The sequence below is a fragment of the Lissotriton helveticus genome, chromosome 9 (genome assembly GCF_964261635.1).
Source record: "Lissotriton helveticus chromosome 9, aLisHel1.1, whole genome shotgun sequence".
In the NCBI taxonomy this organism is placed as follows: domain Eukaryota; kingdom Metazoa; phylum Chordata; class Amphibia; order Caudata; family Salamandridae; genus Lissotriton; species Lissotriton helveticus.
In genome coordinates, this window is record NC_136070.1 from 881,508,695 (window position 1) to 881,531,219 (window position 22,525).

The 22,525-nt window shown below is 43.6% G+C and overlaps 1 protein-coding gene across 1 annotated transcript in view; it reads right to left on the reverse strand.

Annotated features, from left to right (window-relative positions):
• LOC144781950 (cytochrome P450 2G1-like) overlaps positions 1 to 22,525 on the reverse strand; it is a 471,871-nt gene that overhangs the window by 387,363 nt on the left and 61,983 nt on the right. The gene's annotated exons all lie outside the window — the stretch shown is intronic.

Below are 22,525 nucleotides of genomic sequence, written 5' to 3' on the forward strand. Positions count from 1 at the left end.
TGTATGTACATTGTCCCCAAGGTCAAGTTATAGTCATTTTGTTAAGTGGGGAGTCTCCGTCTGAGTTTTTTTGTAATCATTGCAGTGTTGCATACAACAAGCAGTAAGTTGGGAAAAACTAGTGTCAAGCAATGTGGCTATCACCAATTTTGGCAATGAATAGACTGCGCTTTGCAAGGGATAAGATGCAAATAGTAAAAGCAATAAGTGCAAATGTAACTTTTATTCAACTGTGCTCCATTACTGTAAGACAACAAAGTCCATGTCATAATGGGACATTTTGTAAGTTCATGTACAATATATTGTTTAACAGCAAGCAGAGAGAGAGTATGTTGCTGTGGCACAGTTTCACGTTCTAGCCTATGGTAGAGGAAAATAATGAAAGGTAGTATGGATGCAGAAGAGCAAAGATCGGGGACAAAGTAAACATTAGAAGCCAAAACACATAAGGTATGCACTTGGGACCATAATATCTAAAGTGCCCAGGGACACAATCGGCATGTGGACCCGCTTTTGTGAGCCCCAGGAGTAATTTGGGGGCATATTAACAATGGCCAGCGATAATTATCGCTGGCCGTGCTTAGCGATAATTATATTATCGCAGGCTCTCTCTGGTATTTATCGCCCTGGTAGCACGTAATTACAAACGCATTACTCCAGGACGATAAAAATTCCAGAGATAGCGAGGTCATCGCCCTTTTGCAGGGAACATCGCTGGTTTTCCAGTGATGTTCCCAGCGAAAGGGCGATAACCTTGCTGATACGACCCACAGGGTCATATCAGCATAATCCACCCCCTATGTTAGGGATGGCTAAGTCAGGATTTTAGCAGACTTTAGATTTTAGATTGAGACAAAAAAGCGGAGATAAAGCCCCTCTAAATATGCCCCTCTGTTGTATAGAAGGGACTGCAGAAGTTTGTGCAGCCCCTTATGCAATACACATTTTGCTGACATTATCTTTAGGGGGTGTTCTCTCATTTGCATGGGACGTGGGTGCAAATAATGGAATGATATTGCCTCTGCATCTGTGCTGTATTATGGATGTCAGAACAAAGGTAAAGAGGCCCTCCGGAGGTGAACTGATGGTGCCCCAGAGAGTGGTGACGTACAGTCAGTGTGCCCCTGAGGGCAACCCTCTAAAATGGGTAAAGGGTTCCCATAATTGCCCTAGACTCCTGCCAGTATGTGGGCTCAGTCACTTACTTCGCCTGCATGCAGGGTGATGTCTGTCCCCCTTTGAAGTGCAGGCCGGTTGCCACCTGTATAGTAAAAGCCAGAAAGGGTGTTCAAACAGCTACTCCACCTTTTACTTTTGTACTACTCTCAGGACTGCACATTGATTTTATTAGGGCCCAGCGTTGTCCTTCTGTACATTTTTAATCATGCACCATGGCACCGGCCGGACGGTGCACCCTTTCTGTCATTTAGGCCTGGGAGTACTAATTGAAAACACTAGGCCTTACCACGTAAAGTGAGCCCTTGTAGTGCTATGTTAAGAGACAACCTTGTATAATATAAAGTCAGCACTGGGGGCGGTATCACATAAAGTGAGCAAATGATGATTGCCACAGTTTTCTGTTGACTCATGACTTAAGTGATTGAAGAGCTGAAGCAGTGCCATTGTAATGTTAAATGGTGGCTTGTCACAGGAACTTTCAAGGCATGTGCTGCTTTTGGCTGCATTTGTTGAGGTATCTAAAGTTTAAAATAAAATAACACAATACCATACACAAGGCAACATAACAATACATTTAAAGTATATCATAACACATTAAAAGTCAAAACATGAAAAAACACAATATCCACAGGTCAAAGCAGCAATTACACATGCAATAATGCAACACCAAATGCAACATCACAAACACAAATCACTTCCACAACAAATTGTAAGGCAACAAATATGCACAAATATTCTTATTATACATTTAGATGTGAGCACTTGGATTGGTGTCACTACCTTGTTACAAAAATAAAAACAACTTTGCTAAATACAATACAACTAAATTTGCGACATATAAAAAATTAAGATGTGTTAAAATATGCAGACGTATATGCTGCTAAGCAATCTGAAGATTTCTATGCGTATCCCAGCTTTTCCTCAGGCCTACGAGGTAATTTAACATATACAGTGTTAGCTCTGTGGAATTTTCAATCTGCTCTTTGAGTAGAATCGTCACTATTGAGTTGATTCTGGCCATACTAAAAAATTAGCAGGACAGCATATAGTGTTCCATATCCTCTCTCTCGCCACACAGACATTTGTCAAAATGTCTACGGGGTTTCTTGTATTCTTGATGGCATTTAGTAACAGGCTGCCACCCCTCGCCACTGTAAAAAGTCTTCATTCTCTTTGGTTCATCAGCAGGGCAAGATATTGTTGGGGGTTTTGGGATGGGTCGAATCAGCCTGCATTGCCCTTGAAGTGTACATTTCCTAAGATGTCTATTTTTTGTTTTAGCCATAGGCTAAACAGTTGCTTATTAGCAGTGGGAATTATCATTTTCACAGACAGCAAATTCATATTCGAATCATAGTCAAGCCCAGTCTCTTAGATTCTATTTCCTATTGGATTACATATGGTGATTTCATATGCATAAGAATTTTTTTCTCAAGCCCAATCCACTAGTTTTGAACTTTGTGCTTTCAGTTTTTTTAGCCCACACTCTGGCATCTGGACTCAGTGGAGGAGTAGCCAATGTCTTATTCCAATGCTACAGTGGGAAATGCTAATAGCACTTTGAGAAACAATTTTAAACATTTTCTCTCCGTGGACTACACAATGTATGGACTTGTCCATTCCACTATAGCTCTGCTCTGTACAAGAGGTGGCTTCCAGGCTTTGCCTGGAAGATTTTATAAATAAAATAGTAAAACTGTTGGCTGTTTTTATGCACCATTCTGAGTATAGTGTATGCAGACACTTCTGATTTGCCTATAGATGTTTGTACATTTGTATTCCATTTTAATGAACTATCTAGTGTTACACCTGGATACTGAAAAGAAGCAACTTCCTCCAGTATTACTTGATTTATGAAGAATGAATACTTCTTATCACGATTGATCCAGAAGGTCATTATCTTAGTTTTTGAAGTGTTGATTGCTAAACTATGTATAATATAGTTCTCCATGGCTAGAAGTTATGCCTGCAGGCTTTTGGTTTTTTTTGCTATCAGGATGGAATCATCAGCATAAAGCAATGCCAGAGTCTTACAACCATTTTTTCAAGGAATGCTGTCAATGGATTTTTGGACTTCTTGGTTCAACTCATTTATAATGAGGAAGAGCAAGAGTGAAGCCAAGAAGCAACTTTGCTTGACCCCTCTGCTGTTAGGGCGATTTTTACTAATGAGCCCTCTTTGATTAAGTATAACCTGGGCGGAAGTTCTGGTGTCCAACAATTGGATTAATGGCAACAGCCCAGGATCCATGCCCACAATGCTCAATTTTTCCAAAAGACATTTCCTTGAGACCAGCTGGGAAGCAGATGAGAAATCTAAAGAGTCCACATACAGGGGCATTTTTAGCGCTGAACTAGATTTGTTAATTATGTGTAGCAAGGTAAACACCTGTTCTATCATAGATAGTCCTTCTGAAAAGCCTCCTCATATAGGTGTAAGAATGTTTTCTCTGTGACCCACTCACTCATAGCCTTCAGGATCAATTATGAAAAAATCTTACAATCAGTGTAAATGAGACTTTTTTGGTCTGTATGCTTTTGGGTAATTTTTGGAACCTTTCTAATATAATGGCAGAAGGGTACTATTTTACTAGGAATCAAGGCAGCTATTTGAACTGCCACTACCTTGAAAACTATTGCAAGAATCTCCACCCACCAATCAATGTCGGAAAGGTGTCATTATAACCATTAGGCAAAATCACAATGCTAATCTCAAAAATACATCTACATTGTCTGTAACTATTAAACCTCTGCTAACTATGATCTTTAACAATTATAGATTAGCCCCTTTTGTTCCTGACAGGAGATAGCTAAGGGGTGATCTTTCAAATTGATATCCTGGAACGCTGCAGGCTTACTCTCATAACTAACTAATTTAGAGTGGCTTGAAATGAAGGATATTTATCACACATTAAAGTTTCAGGAAACACAGGCAACTGATCTCATCTTAAACCATTGCTACATCTTTTGATTGGCAGTGATTTTAATGTCACTTTTAAGCCGGTAGAGAGTATACTTCTAGGATCGGAAGAGGACAATGAAGCTACAGATATTCTGGTAAATGACCCCCCCCCGTGTGCACTCTGGATTTTAGGTGAACTTCAGCTTACCCAACAAAACCTGACCAAGCGAGATCATTTACTTTTAATTGAGAGAGGCACCAAAGTAGGTTGGATTACTTACTTTTGGCCATCTCACTGTGGGACAAGGTGCTGATTTTACAGTAATTCCTAAAATTGATAGCGATCACTGAGCATCACAGCTCAAGTATATTCCCACCTTGATTAAGCATTAACCTGGGAAAAGTAGTTTGCACCAAAAAGAACCTTTTATCAGCAATAATTGTCGATCAGTTAAATGGCCAAAGGTGTTGGCTAATCAAGAAGCTCAATCCGAGAATTATAATCTGATCTACAGAGGCATGATATCCCTATAGTTATGATTCAGCAACAATTATTTGCTTAATTAAGGAAATTCTCCAACAGCCTATTGGTGGCTAGCCCCCCTACTCTCCTTGCTAGCAGGAAGAGTGATTTGTGGTATAACACAGAAGCTGTAAAGTGAAATTCCTCCTCCATTGAGCAATTAAAATGTGCTCCACCAAGGAGCGTGCAATGGCGGTGAAGCAATATGGCCTTCCTGTACATCAGCCCAGCGACACCGAGGAATGGCTGAGGCCGAACAACGTTCTTCTGACAACGGTGCAGGGAACTAATTATGGATTTTCGGAAGCTGTGCAGAGCACTGGGGCAAGCTTTGCAGGCCTTAAAATTGTCTTTTTGGATACTTTTTCTTCCTTTATGTTCTGCCTCATGTAGCCTCGCATTGCGGCTGCCATTTTGTCTGCCTGACACTCACACTTTCCACAGTGGACCGCGCAGTGGCAATGTCCATGTGAGGGTCAGTTTTGCCCTTTTGGGCTATTTTCAGCATTTTTTTTGCTATTTCCCAATGAAAATGAAATAATTAGCAACAGATGACTCCTCTACTCTTCAAGTGCCCTGCATTTTCTCCTCATGTGATATTAAGGCTACTTACGCTAGCATTTTCAGTCTCCTCATCTGGATTGTTAGCTCAACTTCTACTCATATAGTATTGTGTGTGGCCTCAGACTCTTGTGCCTTTAAGGTGGTTTTCTCAGTTCCTGTGGATATATTGTGTATTGAACATGGATCCTATGCACCCAAACAAGTCCCATGGGGTTGTTGGTTCTAATACTGGTGGTCGCAAACAAACTAGTCAAAAAACATCCGTCTTCCCCAACAAAATCACCTCTTCCCTAGACTTTTGAAGACATTATGGATAAATTGTTCAACATTCGACCTTTTATGACGATACAACTGCAACACTTCAAAGAATTGAGGAGAAATGGTCCGGTTTGAACTCAAGGTTTTCCGATGTAGAGCAAAAGATCAGTGATGCAAAAGATGTTGTTGCCAAAGTGGACATTCTTTCTTGAGAGGCTGTGCAGCTGAAGAAAGCTGCAGAAGATTTAGACAATCGAAATAGGCGCAACAATCTACAAGAATATGGAATTCCAGAAGGTTCCAAAGGCCCAGATATGATCTCCTTCTTGATGATTCACATTCCTCAGATAGTTGGCCTGCTGAAATTTACTGATGTCAATATACAAAGGGCGCACAGTATTGGCCCCCAGAACGAATCATCCTCAAACAAACCGTGGGGAATCAGTGCATATTTCTTATTATATTCCGATCTCATGGCAATCCTCAATGCAGCTAAATAGATGCTCTGGTCCAGCCACAAAATCTTCTTCAGTCAAGACATCTCCAAGCCTACTGCTAATCACCGAAAAGAGTTTCTAGGCTTTAGACCATCGCTGAGATCCATGAATGCCATTACAGTCTTATTCATCCATGTTTCTTCAAAGTAACCTTCAAGGAAATAACTTTCCCTTTTGAGGATCCTGCTGAGCTTAGCAAATTTATTCAAGTTCATAAAGGCAAAGCTATGGAACTGAGCAAAACTTAATTGTCCTCTTATTTGTTCTCTCTCTTGTTCCACAGGTTTCCCCTTCGTAACTTGTTCGGCCCTGATTTCCTTATCTGCGTTGTCCATCTGTTTTGTTGTGTATGCTTCACTATGTTGCGTTGTTTCCCCCAATGTTCAGTAAGTTCCTTTCCATTGTGTTGCTTGTGTTTACATTTCTAGATTACAGTTTTCTGTTTTCTTTTCTTTTGTTATCAGTAAACCTGTTTGTTCTTGTTGTCCCTCTCTGGGGTGGCCTCTGTTTTTTTTGCCCCCCCTCCTTTACATATTTTCTTCTTGTCTGTGGGTACTATGACTAAAGCCTTCTGGCTTCTTGTCATCTTTTGTTCAGTTACATTTCCAGGGAGACTGTGTTCCCCTTTTGTTTCTTCTCCCTATCCCCTTTACCTCTTCCTTGTTTCCCACTTTTTTCCTCTCCTCCATGCCCTACATTTAATTGCGGCTTCTCTTTATTTCTACGTTTTTGTGATTTTTTACTATTTTCTACCTGGCATGTTTAACTGTGTACATCACTTTCCTCCCAATTTTTCAATTCTTGCCCTTTTTTTTGGTTTTTATATGTTTTTCTCCTTTCAGGACTCGTACAACTTATTGCCACTCTGCCTTTTGCAATTCACTTATTACATGTTCATTAACTTTCATATATTTTTATGCTTAATTTTGAATGCGTTTTTTCGATGAATGGACTATGTATTATCTCATGGAATGTTAAGGGTATCCGCGATCTAGTTAAAAAACAACTAATAATATCTCATCTCACTATATTGAAATGTCACGTAGCTTTATTGCAAAAAACACGTCTTAAAGTTCAAGATTTGTCTTCCTTGCGCAAATTATGGGTAAGAGATGTTTTTTGATCCCCAGCAGTAAACAACAAGAATGGCATAGTAATTTTGTTTCATAAGTCACTAAATGTTCTTTTACAAAATGAGGTCAAAGACACTAGCTGTAGATAGCTTTCATTGAATCGCTAAAGTTAACAATACTCAATTCTCTATTTGCAATGTGTATAGTACTAATGGTATTGATTTAGTATTTTGGAATGATTTCTCTACTCTTCTTTCTTCTCATGCTTCTGGAAACTTAATATTGGGAAGTGAATGCAATCAACGTATGGATCTTTTTTTAGACCTGAAATGCCAAACCAAATTCATCACCAATAAAGTGCAAAAGTCTTTCTACGATGCTATTACATTTAGAGGGCTGTTGGATGCATGGAAAATTTCCCATCCTGATGTCTTTGAATTTGCCTTTTTCTACCCTGTTCACAGGTCTCACTCCCGAATAGATATATATTTCTCACCCAATCATGTCTTTAATTCACGACAAATGGGAAGATTGGCTCCATTCTCATTTCGGATCACGCCCCTGTCACTTTAGATATGGACTATCCCACATCTACTCCTATCTCACGCCGTTGGAGTTTTATTAATGCCCTTCTGTTGGACACTCAATTTGTTGAACAATTTACACAGTTTATGCAGCAATTCTTCAATAATAATCTCTCCTCGGCTTCACAATTTCATTTTATTTGGGTTGTTTCAAAGCCACCGCTGAAGGTTATATAATAGACTTTGTTTCAAGGAAAAAGAGGAAAGCACTTACGAAGGCAACATCTATTGTAAAACAAATTAAGGCCCTAGAGCACGAATACTTTACCACAAACTGTTCCGATACTTTGTCCAATCTGATTAAAGCTAAAATGCAATATATTAAACAATCGTGGGATAATACCTGTAACAATCTCCTTAAATTTAATGGTAAAATGTACGGTGGCCGGAAAAAAGCGGGCAAATCCCTAGCCAATTATCTTAAAATTAGTAAACAAAAATCCAAGATCGTTGCCATCACAGACATTGCAGGAACCAGACGCATTACAGATACCAAGATTCTTGAATGTTTAACTGAATATTATACTTCTCTCTACACCCCTGAGTCGACCCTTTCTGCTGATCAAATTGATTCAAACTGTCAAACCATTCCCAAACCCTCTATTAACCACATTGATCTCACATCCCTTGATAGTCCAATATTAGAACAAGAAATCACAAACGCTATTAATCAACTTCCCAAAGACAAAACACCTGGTACGGGCGGTTTATCTGTACGTTTCTTCCTTCATTTTAAAGAATTTCTGGTCCCTCAGTTGTTAGCCCGTATAAATCATTTTCTAGCCTTTGGTGAAACATGGGGGTCTTTTACTGAAGTGATGTTGTGTTTGATCCCTAAAAAAGACAAATACCCCTCTCACTGTAAAAATTACAGACCCATTGCCTACTTAATACAGATTATAAGAACTTTGCTAATTTACTAGCCCTTCGTAACAATCAGGTAATTCCGGACCTTATTAATATGTATCAATTTATTATTTTATTTATTAGCGATTTATAGAGCGCCTGGTGACCCGGAGGCATCCCCGCGCTGTAGCATTTGTGCATACCTGAGGAGGAAAGGGGACTTTATTTTGGGAACAGGAGCGTTTTCAATTTTTTCCGGAAAAGGAGGTTGCTGGGTTCCAACCTCAGGGGGCGAGGAAGTGAGTTCCATCCTGAGGATGCTTTTACAGAAAAACGTCGACCGCCGGTGCGTGCCTTCTTGTATCTGGGGACGTTGGCCAGACGCTCATTGTCCGAGCTTAGGGACCTGGGAGCCTTGTAGGGGGTGACCAGATCTCTCAGGATAGCAGGGCCGAGACCGTTGAGAAGTTTGTGGGCCATGCACAGGGCCTTAAATTCTACCCTTTGCCGTATTGGCAGCCAGTGAATGGCCTTAATCTCTGGTCTGGCTGAGACTCTGGAAGGGAGATTCATAAGGAGCCGGGCAGCCGCGTTTTGCGTACGCTGAAGTTTAGCCATAGTGGATTCGGGAGCTCCCAGATAGACCGTGTTACAGTAGTCCAGCCGAGCAAGAATCAAGCCTTGGACCAAGAGTTTCCTCGAAAGGGGCGGAAGTAGTGGGAGGATCCTGCGGATGGAGCGCATGAGGCCAAAACAGGTGCCTGCTGTTTTGGCTGCCTGGGTTTTCAGAGACAGCTCGGGTTCCAGCCAGACTCCTAAGGTCTTAATTACTTGTTTCGGGGTAGGTACTTCCCCGAAAACATCTGGCCAGACCGACGAAGGGATGGTGATCCATTGCTTGCCCAGAAGCATGACTTCTGTCTTTGATCCGTTTAGTTTGAGCGATGACTCGCACATCCAGTGGTGAATTTGCTGGAGGCAGTTCGGCAGATTATCTGGATGATTGTCCAGGTGTGAGAGTGAGACGACCAATTGCGTGTCGTCCGCATAACTCACTATCTTGATCCCGAAGGGGGTGACAACATCCTCGAGGGGGGCCATATAAGCATTAAACAAAGTGGGGCTTAGTGATGACCCCTGGGGGACTCCGCTCGCAAGGGGGAGGGGGGCAGAGTGGGAGTTGCCATCCCATACCTGGAACGAGCGCCCTGAAAGGAAGGATTCTATCCATGTGAGCGCCGAACCTGCGAGCCCTGCCACGGCCAGCGGATGTAGTAGGACACGGTGGTTAACCGTGTCAAAGGCTGCGCTGAGGTCCAGGAGGATCACTGCCACTGACCCTCCTGAATCCAGGATACACCTTGCCTCCTCGATAACAGCGAGGAGGGCAGTATCTGTGCCGTGGCCCGGGCGGAACCCAGTTTGTGACTGCCGCAGAAGGTTGTTAGCTTCAAGGAACTGTGACAGTTGCACATTGACCAATTTCTCGGCTATTTTGCTGACGCATGGGAGGAGTGAGATTGGCCAGTAGTTCGCCATGTCGGCGGGGTCCAAATGAGGTTTTTTTAGGAGTGCCTTGACTACTGCACTCTTCCAGCTTGGAGGGACAGAGCCTTGAAAGAGCGAGGTGTTTATCAGCTCCGTGATCATGGGCACGATGACAGGGGCTACTGTTTTCATTCAGGGTTTATAAAGTGGTGTTCAATTACAGATAACTCTAGGACTTTCCTTAATATTATTCATTTAGACTCCAAAGTAGACTCACCAGTTGCTGCAATTACATTAGATGCTGAAAAGCATTCAACAGAGTTAATTGGCTCCTCTCGAGGACCGTATACTGGACGGTTATGTCCCTGACAGCACGATTTCATTAATTTATAAAAAATTGATCAATAATCGGACTGATCTACTTGTGCGTCTCAGAGCGGTATGGATTGAGGATGGATTGGAATTGGATGACGAAGACTGGCAATCCGCGTTGTCGTCGCCCAAGGAGGTTACTATTCCTGCCCGTCTTCGCTTTGTCCAACTTAAGATCCTTCACCGTGTATATGTTACTGGTCCGAGTCTGGTGCGAATGGGCTATTCTCTGGAGGGGTTGTGTAAACGTGGTTGCGGCATGCCTGGAAACTTCCTTCACATTCTGTGGGAGTGTTCGGCGGTGGCGGGGTTTTGGGCCCGAGTGCATGCGGTGATGGAAAGAGTTACCGGAGTGTCGTTGTTACCCGAAGCTAGGTGCTGCCTACTAAACGTGTGGGAGCCGAATGATTACACTGTTGCTCAGATCCGTTGGGCAACCCTTGCTAACATGATAGCTAAGAGAGACATCGCACAGTTGTGGGGTTCCCAGAGGTCGCCCACGGTCTTGGCATGGAAGGAGGGCATGGATTGGTGCATGTTTAGGGAGAAAATGGTGTATCTGGCTAGGGGTAGACCTAGGAAATGGAACAGAGTCTGGTCTCAGTGGAATGCCTATCGAGGGAATATATGTACTCCCCCGCAAGACTTACTACCTGATGTTCCCTTATCCCCCTAAATGACGTTCCATGTACTGTTTAATACTATGAGTGCTGCACTGTTTCCCCACTGCCCCCCCCCTCTCGACGGATTATAAGTGTATGATTTTTCCTGAATTTTTGGACACATGATTGCCAGTACTGTATCTAATGCCTTGATTGTTGTTGTTGTATTTTATTTATCAAGAAAAGTTTTTTTTTTTAAAACAGAGTTAATTGGGAATTCATTTTTAGAGCATTGAAATGGCATGGCTTTAGCCCCCCACCCCTGTATCAGAGACATCTAGATGTAATATTTTGTACCTTCCACCTCCATTTGGATGAATGGATGCCAAGCCAAATATTTTCCACTCCATAGAGGAACTAGACAAGGGTGCCCTTTATCCCCACTTTTACTTATTCTTGCACTAGAACCCTTTTAGGAAAAAGGTAGACGTTCTCCACAATATACAGGATTCTAATTTAAACATACAGACATTAAGTTTACTGTATATGTGGATCACATTTTACTATATCTGTCCAATCCCACTACCTCTTTGTCTGCATTTTTCTCTTTGCTAAAATAATTAGCTCTAGTCTCTGGTTATGAACTGCACAATACTATATTGTGGCTTTCTCACATAAAATCCTGGCTAGTTGTGTTAGAACTAGAAAGCTGGTGTAATTGTCCACCTGCGCTAACTCCTCCTGCTAAGGCTGTTGTCATAAAATACTATTGGGATTATGTAGTATGCCAGATACAACTGGATACCGCAGAGAGAAGTCTCACAGCTAAGTATCTGGAACAAACCATCACTTTCTTTGGGAGATTTGTAGAGGAGATTTGCCCATCTTTTGCAAGGGCCTTGTATAAGAGGTTTCTGTATGACACTCTTCAGATTAAAAGTTTTACATCAAGATGGTCCACCTCACAATCCCCAGTGTGTATTGTTGTAAATGTTTGGCAGTTGAAAATGTAGAACATCTGCTATTCTTCTGCCCGACTTACCTTGTTGTCTGAAGGAAGTGGATTTGTCCAATTTGTCTCCATCTGAACTCTTGCAGGTATTTGCCTAGTTTAAGGATGTTACAATCTGACAGCTCCCACCCAATTGTGTTTGCCTTAAACCAATACTTACATTATGTGTGATTTATTAGGAAACATTTAGGCCTGCCATCATAGATTTGTAGTTCCCTTAGGACAAACATTAGTTGTTGAAGGGCTTATAGAAGTAGACATTGATTGGAAAATATAGCTTGTCCATGTATTTTTTTTATATAATGAGTATTTATAGACTGTATGCAGAATGAAAAACTGTGGGAGAAGCAAAGTATTAGACCTCCAATAACAAATCTTAGATAGGTAAGGAGACAAACAATGTGCAGTACTTATGGTATCCAGGGCTCTCTGTTAACCAAAATCTACCCCTCTATGCCACCCTGAAGGTGAGTAGGGGGCAGAGATGGTGGTCGATACTTGTACCACACTAACTTGACAAAGATAAGTCACTGGTGCGGTGCTTTGGCGGCTTCGTCAATCTAGGAGGCTAAATCATAAAGATTCCATGAGACATTGCCATCGCCATCTGGAGGTTGAATGGAGCAGGTGGTAGCCGCTAGACCCTTGATGTATGGTTTCAAGGAGAGGAAAACAGGTGAAAAGAATGCCATTGCTAGCATATATTGAGCTTGCTTATGTTATTTGGGCTTGCTGCATAGCTCTTGGATGGCAGTCGTTGTGACGGAACATCCCTCCTAATGTTGTAGTGTCGAAAAGCAGCTGCCACCTTGTAACGGGTACAATAGCGTTTGGAAACCCATAGATTTGGCCTTGCCACACTCTTTTCTGTTATGAAGGCGGCACATATGCGGGTGGTAGCTGTCTATATTAAAGGTTCAGGCAATATATATATATTATTTGGGGCAATCTATATATTATACATTAAAACTGGTGCAAAGTCATATATATATCTGTCTGTAAATAAGGCGATATATATGAATACTTGGGCAATATATCTTAAATGATTAAAACCAGGACATTTGGCTCTGTTGTAGGAAAGTAGCGGTGTAAATGCTTCTTCCTGTGTAGACATGGTGTCAGTGTGGAAACCCTCATATGAAGGGTGGATCATCAAATCAAAATAAGCTTTATTCGGTTTTTAAGTTTAAAACCATAAAAGCAACAAAGAGAAATACATACATACATAAGTAACTCGACAATTCATTACAAAGTTAAAAGAGAACCATCTATTTAAAACGAAGTAAGAACGAGTCAACTAATCAAAGTAATGACGCAAAGTATGCACAGTCCCCTTTCACCAGGTATTACGATTCAGTAGATGGGGGCTAGGATAAAAGTCATGCAAATCCCAAATACAGATGGGACCATTTCCAATTTTGGGCTGTGAAGATCGTAAATAAGGGGCAATGTTCCTGTGTTTGAATTTGATTAATATCAAGTCCCCTGGAATATCTTTAGGCAGCATGCCTAGCCACCCCACCCTCCTCACCCTCAAGATTCCGCCATCTAGAGTAGGTGGTAACGGTCTGTTATTTTGGAGCCAAAAGATGGCTTTGTTCAGCAGGTCCTGGTGTGTTTCCAATTTGCCCCGTTTAAGTGCAGGGACCCCAGAGAGAACCGTTACGTATGGGGCGGCTTCAGGGGGTAGATTCATTTGATGCCTTCTTTCTTGAGTAATCCTAGGAGTTGTGTGAGGGACATATACAGGCTTAGAAGTAACATTGCGGTCACTTGGAGTGGGTGTGGTAAGGGGGGAATCAATAGTTTGAACTTTCCTGCTTACAACGGGCTTAGCCTTTTCGAGATTTGTAGAAAAAGTAGGACATGTAAGTATAGCGGTGTTTTCAGGTACTGGGTAAATCCTTTTTAATGTTTTTTCGATGCTGGACAACCTGTCCCCCAGATCGATGATTTTAGTGACCAGAGGTGATAATGCAGAGTTTAACAATCGTTCGATTTGGGCCAATAGGGTCTATTGGGGAGGCGACACAGAGTCATTGGTTGCAATCTCAGCCTTATCCGTCATTAATAACGTAGGATTGGAGGGGGATAATGAGGGGCTACAGCACATTTGATCGTTATTAGGCTCTTCATGTTTCCTTTTACTGGTTGAACCCCGGGACAGGATGTTAGCCTGGAGAAGGAAAGGTACTTCCTGGGAAGTGCAGTTTATTCGGTCAGTGTCTCTTCCCACTATAGGGGGGGTTGATGCCTCCGGAGAATAGTTTGTACCACACAGGGCATTCAACTCCTCCCAGAGGGACATATTTATAGAAATAGCAGAGATCCGGAAACGATAATAAGCAAATCAAAACGGAAAATATTAAAAATATTGAAAAGATTTAGAGTCTCAGTACCTCCTCCTTCGATGGAGCCAAGTGGGGTGGCCCGTCCCGTCCTCCTCAGTCCTCTGAGGGCCACAGAGGGCCCGCCCTTTGCCCGGGCTTCGCCCAGCGTCCCGCGAGGGAGGACTGACGGTAATTTTATGCGCCTCCTGGCGCTATGGTCATGTCACGTGATTCCCGTGGGCTCCGTGGGCTGCTGGGGATTGCAGTCCCCTGACCTGCACTCTGCTCGGCTGTCTGCGCTTCCCCAGGTGGAAGTGGGAGCGGGCAACGAGAGGCAGGCGGTGACCCCAGCAGATGGTAGGAAAGGGGCAGGCAACTCTCCACCCAAGCACCCCTGTGGCTTTGGCAGCAACAAAGTCCGGTAAATATTTCCCCCGCTTCGGCAGCACTAACGGTAGTTTTATGCGCCTCCTGGCGCTATGGTCATGTCACGTGATTCCCGTGGGCTCCGTGGGCTGCTGGGGATTGCAGTCCCCTGACCTGCACTCTGCTCGGCTGTCTGCGCTTCCCCAGGTGGAAGTGGGAGCAGGCAGCGAGAGGCAGGCGGCGAACCCAGCAGATGGTAGGAAAGGGGCAGGCAACTCTCCACCCAAGCACCCCTGTGGCTGTGGCAGCAACAAAGTCCGGTAAATATATCCCCCGCTTCGGCAGCACTAACGGTAGTTTTATGCGCCTCCTGGCGCTATGGTCATGTCACGTGATTCCCGTGGGCTCCGTGGGCTGCTGGGGATTGCAGTCCCCTGACCTGCACTCTGCTCGGCTGTCTGCGCTTCCCCAGGTGGAAGTGGGAGCAGGCAGCGAGAGGCAGGCGGCGAACCCAGCAGATGGTAGGAAAGGGGCAGGCAACTCTCCACCCAAGCACCCCTGTGGCTGTGGCAGCAACAAAGTCCGGTAAATATATCCCCCGCTTCGGCAGCACTAACGGTAATTTTATGCGCCTCCTGGCGCTATGGTCATGTCACGTGATTCCCGTGGGCTCCGTGGGCTGCTGGGGATTGCAGTCCCCTGACCTGCACTCTGCTCGGCTGTCTGCGCTTCCCCAGGTGGAAGTGGGAGCGGGCAGCGAGAGGCAGAAGGCGACCCCAGCAGATGGTAGGAAAGGGGCAGGCAACTCTCCACCCAAGCACCCCTGTGGCTGTGGCAGCAACAAAGTCCGGTAAATATTTCCCCCACTTCGGCAGCACTAACGGTAATTTTATGCGCCTCCTGGCGCTATGGTCATGTCACGTGATTCCCGTGGGCTCCGTGGGCTGCTGGGCATTGCAGTTCCCTGACCTGCACTCTGCTCGGCTGTCTGCGCTTCCCCAGGTGGAAGTGGGAGCGGGCAGCGAGAGGCAGGCGGCAACCCCAGCAGATGGTAGGAAAGGGGCAGGCAACTCTCCACCCAAGCACCCCTGTGGCAGCAACAAAGTCCGGTAAATATTTCCCCCGCTTCGGCAGCACTAACGGTAATTTTATGCGCCTCCTGGCGCTATGGTCATGTCACGTGATTCCCGTGGGCTCCGTGGGCTGCTGGGGATTGCAGTCCCCTGACCTGCACTCTGCTCGGCTGTCTGCGCTTCCCCAGGTGGAAGTGGGAGCGGGCAGCTAGAGGCAGGCGGCGACCCCAGCAGATGGTAGGAAAGGGGCAGGCAACTCTCCACCCAAGCACCCCTGTGGCTGTGGCAGCAACAAAGTCCGGTAAATATTTCCCCCGCTTCGGCAGCACTAACGGTAATTTTATGCGCCTCCTGGCACTATGGTCATGTCACGTGATTCCCGTGGGCTCCGTGGGCTGCTGGGGATTGCAGTCCCCTGACCTGCACTCTGCTCGGCTGTCTGCGCTTCCCCAGGTGGAAGTGGGAGCGGGCAGCGAGAGGCAGGCGGCGACCCCAGCAGATGGTAGGAAAGGGGCAGGCAACTCTCCACCCAAGCACCCCTGTGGCTGTGGCAGCAACAAAGTCCGGTAAATATTTCCCCCGCTTCGGCAGCACTAACGGTAATTTTATGCGCCTCCTGGCGCTATGGTCATGTCACGTGATTCCCGTGGGCTCCGTGGGCTGCTGGGGATTGCAGTCCCCTGACCTGCACTCTGCTCGGCTGTCTGCGCTTCCCCAGGTGGAAGTGGGAGCGGGCAGCGAGAGGCAGGCGGCGACCCCAGCAGATGGTAGGAAAGGGGCAGGCAACTCTCCACCCAAGCACCCCTGTGGCTGTGGCAGCAACAAAGTCCGGTAAATATTTCCCCCGCTTCGGCAGCACTAACGGTAATTTTATGCGCCTCCTGGCGCTATGGTCATGTCACGTGATTCCCTTGGGCTCCGTGGGCTGCTGGGGATTGCAGTCCCCTGACCTGCACTCTGCTCGGCTGTCTGCGCTTCCCCAGGTGGAAGTGGGAGCGGGCAGCGAGAGGCAGGCGGCGACCCCAGCAGATGGTAGGAAAGGGGCAGGCAACTCTCCACCCAAGCACCCCTGAGCTGTGGCAGCAACAAAGTCCGGTAAATATATATGAAGGGTGGATTAAGTGGTTCCCAGAGATGATGGTCACATTTGTTGACATATTGATATTGAATGGCCAAAGATTAAAGGCTGGGTGCTTATTAGGGGTGCACTTGAGGGGGTTTCATTGATGTTTGGTAACAAATAATGACTGGGAATCCATTATATGATAACATTAGAGAGAGGTAATGCAGTTTACTAGGCAAGGACTAAAGAGCAAGATTAGTGTCCCTCAGAACTTAAAAAACATAGATCAATGAACAAGTGTGAGTCAGCCCTAGTCGTAAGGGTTAACTCCCCTTCTCACACCAGGGGATGTCATCATTTAGTCTTGTGTGTTGCCAAATGAAAAATCCAGTTTTGTTTCCTCTGGATGAAGGCCTGTTTTCTCATGTTTGGATGTGACTCTAAAATAGCCCAGCTTACATCATCATGAGTGCAGTTAAGGCTGAGGAAATATGAGGTTATTTTTGTGGTACTTTTTTGCCTTGGATCCCACTCCAATGTTCCTTTATTATTAGTTTGATCCGTATTGTGGTCATACCAATGTATCTTTTGCCACAAGGGCATATAATTAGGTAAATGTAGTTTTTACTGTAGCAGTTTATGCGGTTCTTTTGTGTATATAGGTGTGTGCAACATAAATAATTATTTCTTTTGTGGGTATTTTCAGGTCACAGATGTTACATGAACCACATTGGTAGTGGTCAGTTACAGGGGCATGTCCCATAGTTGATGTTCTGCGGATCTTGGGGCCCTTCATTGTCTAGTGTGGGCAACCATGTATTTGATATTACTAGTTCATTTGAACATGAAGTGTGATGTCTGGAGTTCAAGCGTGCCTGAGCGCAAGATAGACCAATGCTTGTGAATTATCTTTTGGGCCCTATTTGAGTTTGGAGTAAAAGTGGTCACACAGGTAATAGTATTATCCTGTATGTGTGTGCAGGGTTCCAATAAAGCTGCCCTATTATTGCTCCTGGCCCTCTTCTGTGCCAGGTTGATGGAATGCTCTGGGTGATGATGAGTTTCTACGTGGGAGGTCAGTTGTTCAGCATGATGAACATATTCTGCTGTTGTGCTGCAGTCATGATGCAGTCACAGGAACTGACCATAAGGGGGTTGTTGCTCAGAGCTCTAGGATGAGGACTATCAGACAGTAATAAGCTGTTACAGTCAGTCGGCTTCTTGTGTGTAATGGACGCCGGTTTTCCATTGATATTGGTGAAACAGAGGTCAAAGAAAGGGAGACTCTGATCTGAGATATTTTTGGTAAATCTCAGAAAGGGATTTAGGGTGTTGATCCAGTTACAGAAATCATGACCTGTCTCTATCTATGCCACAAAATCTGTATATGATTGATGAAGTTACGCTAGATAAATATGTTAGTCATGTATGGGTTGTTTTCACAAAATATTTTTTCTTTTTTTAAAGTAGCCATGTACAGGCATGCAAAATTTGGCACAAATGTACTTCTCATGGAAGAACCTTGTGTTTGTTGGTATAGTTGGTCAATGAACTGAAGGTTTTCTTTGAGAGCCAATGTTGTGCATTCTATGATGACATTAATAGGGGTATTTGATGACCAGTCCTCAGAAGGGTGCTCCATTAGCTCCTCCAGCGTAGCATCCTGTGGCATATTGATGTAGAGAGGCGACACATCGAGAGTCACCAGAAAATCAATATTTGCCATGTAATTATACTCTTCAATGAGGTGTAATTCATCCCTTGTGTCTTTGAGAAAGGAAGGTGTCTTGGCAACTAAGGATTGAAGGTAGTAGTCTTACAATTTCAACAATGGTTCCAACAGAAAGCTGATGCTCAGCACAATGGGTCTGTCTAGTATGGGGTGACCCCCCCCCTGTGTATTTTTGTGTGGATCTTGGGGTGGGTGGTGGCCAAGAAATCTGCCTCATTCTTACTTATCCAACTCTGAGTTTCAACTGTGGAAACTATGGAATTTATGAAGGTGCTGAGTTCCTGCATAGGGAGCTAATTAATAGGGGGGGTGGTACCTATGATCAACCAATTGGCTGACTTGTAAATACAAAAAGAAAATGCGTCAGAATTAATATTTCAATTACTATTATTTGGAGAAAAAAATATGAATTCATCCTTCCACAACGATAACACCTCATGAATACTTTTATGAATAAATGTCACTAACTCAAAATGTAGTTCTTCATATAGATTTTTTATAGTTCACCTGCAAAAATAAGTTGCAAAATATACTTGGGAATGTGAAAAAGGGGTTAAAGCGGTTCAATCCGCTAACTAAATTGTATCTCTAGTTCCTCCAAATTTACCAAGCCGGATTACTCAGCTGTGCCTTGAAATATTATCCTGAAACAAAAGTGTAGAAAACAGGCCCTCATTAGGACTAAGTAAAAACACCACCTCTAAAGCTTGAAAAATGGTACCTGGTACTTTCCCTTTTCTAAGGCACAGCTAAGTAGTCCAGCTATTCTATTAGGGAGGGACAGGGGATGTTGTCCTAGCCTAACTGGGGAAGAAGGCAGCAGCAGGTGTGGCCTATGGCTGGAACCTAGCTGGTGAATAAAGGCTGGAGCAACAGGTCAATATTATAACCAGCTTTGTTTCCTCCCTTACTTGGTAGATAGACCGCCCTTATCTTTCCATCTAGATTTTTCTTACAGCCACTTCATTCGGAGCAATTCATATCATCATATTAGTTAACTTTAGACATTTTCTCTCATTACCCATATGTTTACTATTCCTGGGATATAACATGTGACTATTTGAATATAGGACAACTAGTCACAGGAATGGAACAATTACATGTCCAGCTTCAGAACTCGAGAATAGTGATTGGTGACAAAAGCATTGTCTGAATCTTCTTTTCATGAAGATCTCAAATCACAAAAAAGTGTCACTAGGCAGAAAGTTAAAGGTCGAATGATAAATCTTTATCCTGGATTAGTCACAAAATTAGAAAAAATTCTATGTATACATAAATCTCGAAAACACAACAAAAGACAAATGTGTGCGATGAGTCCCAAGGGAAAAGAAAACGAAAAGACAATCACGACCAGGTGCAAGGAGCTGTAGTTGTCTGGAATAAATACTCTTGTGTGATTATAACAAACAACTGTCAGAGGTTCATGATATACCAGGTGTTAGTTGAGTTTATTTCTTTATTATTGTTTATTTGACGACATTTCAACAACCCTCTGCGATTTATCGGGTTAACTTCAGGGAAGAATTGGACATAGAAACATCTGTACGGCCAGTCAGGGGGATAGACATTGATCCAGCAACGGTGGAAAACATATTTGTGGGAAACCACCCATGAAATGATAACAATGTTGTACTTACTCAAGAGTGTCTGTAAGCTGGAGTAGTCTAGTTCTGATTGGCAACCACTGCAATGGAGCATATCGGGAGGCCATTCCAATACCCGAAACAAAGTCAGGTTCACAAGAGGAGACGGGCACCAGAATTAAAAATCCCTTGGGAGGTGAAAACGTGTTAATGCTTTGCTGGTAGCGTCAGTACGCAAGCCATATCAGGCTTTTAGATACAGGCTCCTACTTTGTGTGAGCGCCCCTGTTAATATTTTTCTGTTGTCGCTGTCAATAAGGAAAGAAGGCTCTCACACACCGGAGGAGCGTGTCAAAGTCCAACATGACTTACGCATTTAGGCTACCCAAAAATCCTTAAAAAGTGTACCCAGTTTTGGCTAGGGAGTATCAATTAATTGTTTTGACCTAGAGGATATCCCACCGTCTCCCAGTTTTGATGAGACCCCATAGCTAGAGGAAGGGGTCGAAACGTCATTGGGAAAATTCCAACAAACAAAGTTTTAAAAAGGCCTAATTGTACAGTAGGCAGGGGCAAGAGACCTATTGACTAAAAGATTAATTGGGTTTATTTGTTCTTGAAACACGCATCTTGCTCTTGTCACTTTTGCTTGTTGTTGTAAATTGTTGTTCGGTGCTTTTGTTTACTAGGGGCACAATGCACTTTAAGTATTTTATGTTGAATTTATAAACTATAATGATTTTCTTGACGAGAGTGATGGCTTGCTTTTTGATTCTTTACATTCATTGAGAAGAGTCAGTCAATAATACATGTATTTGATTTCATTAAAAATCATAAGATGCAGTTTTGTCCATTAACTGTGAGATTTGTTTGGATGCACTGTTTACTGCATTTTTAAAACCAGAATAAGAGTTGTTTGTATGCTATACCTCTTTGAGGGTAGGTCTTTAAGTGATTCTTTTAGAACCGTGGCGATGGAATTATTTAGCCTCGCTTGCTTTTCGATTTCTTCCCAGCAAGAGTGGGCTAGTGTGTTATCTTCTGCTTGCCTCACCTGCCACCTGTTGTGCCCCCTGTGTGCATCCACCTGAAGTGAAGCACTAGGGGGCCTTGGAGGCCCTCTTTCTTTTCTCACCACCACTGTTTTCTTGGAGGAAAGGCCTCCATGAATTCTATTGCAGTTAGGAAAATCGTTATATGCTTGGTGGGACTGCTGCAGTCCTGCCAAGGATATTACTGCCTCAAACACACAAAGCCACCACCAGGGAATGGCAGTTCCCTGGCCAAGTCAGCGTCCCATGGGTACACGACCACCAAGGTCCAGTGCCCCACCACGAGTCTAGTGGTCCAAGGACTGCTAGACTCGTAATCTGGCCCTAAATGTTTATGAAAGTCCTGTGATTGTAGCTACACTAAACTTTAGCAAATTATTCTCTAAGGAGAGACTGAAAAAAATACACTACAATGAATGGCTTAATTTTTGTAATCTATGTCATACTATACCCACTCTCATATCAAAGTGTCACTAGCAGAAAGTTACAATTAGAATGATAAATGTATGTCCTGTATTATTCACAAAAAAAGCAATACAATATCTACATAAAACTCCCAAACACAAAGAAAGGCAGAAGGGTGTGATGTGTCCCAAGTGCACAAACACGAAATGAAAACCACAGCAACAAGGTGCAAAGGAGAAGTAGTTATCTGAAATGGATATTCTTGTGTGTTCTGGGTACATTAAATCAGTCCTGTAGCTAAAAACTAAGGACTCTTTGGTCCCTACTTCAGTTAATGTGAGTTTGCCTCAGTTTTATTTTCCAACATAGTTCTAGCAAATGTAGATCTCAGGTGAGCAAATGGTATCAATATGCTGTCCCAGCTCCTGATTGTACAGGAGAAAAAACATATGTGGGTTAAATGTAACAATTAGTCTCAACTCTTTTAAACAATATTTGGTCAATCTAAATTGTGTTCTATAATGATTGATTCTAAATCTGCCATGATTTTGTTTAATCATTTTCTTGGAGTTTTTCAACATTGAATCATACAGCCGCTAAAAGAAAATCCCTTAACAGGGAATTTTGAAGACAAACATTAGTGTGAACAGACGACAGTTCATGGAAATACTGCTTAAAATACAGGATATACAGCTTCTACAGTATTATCATGCTCTCAAGTCTCGCAATGGCATGTATGCTAGAATATAACCTCAAAACAGAATGACAATAACTGGGAGACGGTAAGGGGCAGGGATGTACAGGGTAGGCATGGGTATATCAAGTAGGTTTGGCGGGCCAGAACTTGGAAAGATCGAAAGAGAGTTTCAGAGAGCAATGCTGGCAGGCTGGGGCGAGGGCCCTGGTGTCCGTCAGATGGACATGGCCCTTCCTAGGGGGATTTCCCTAAAACTTTTTGTTTCTCTTTTCCTGGCCTCTGGGCACTTTCCCACTGTACTGCAGCGGAAAAGTGCATGCATCC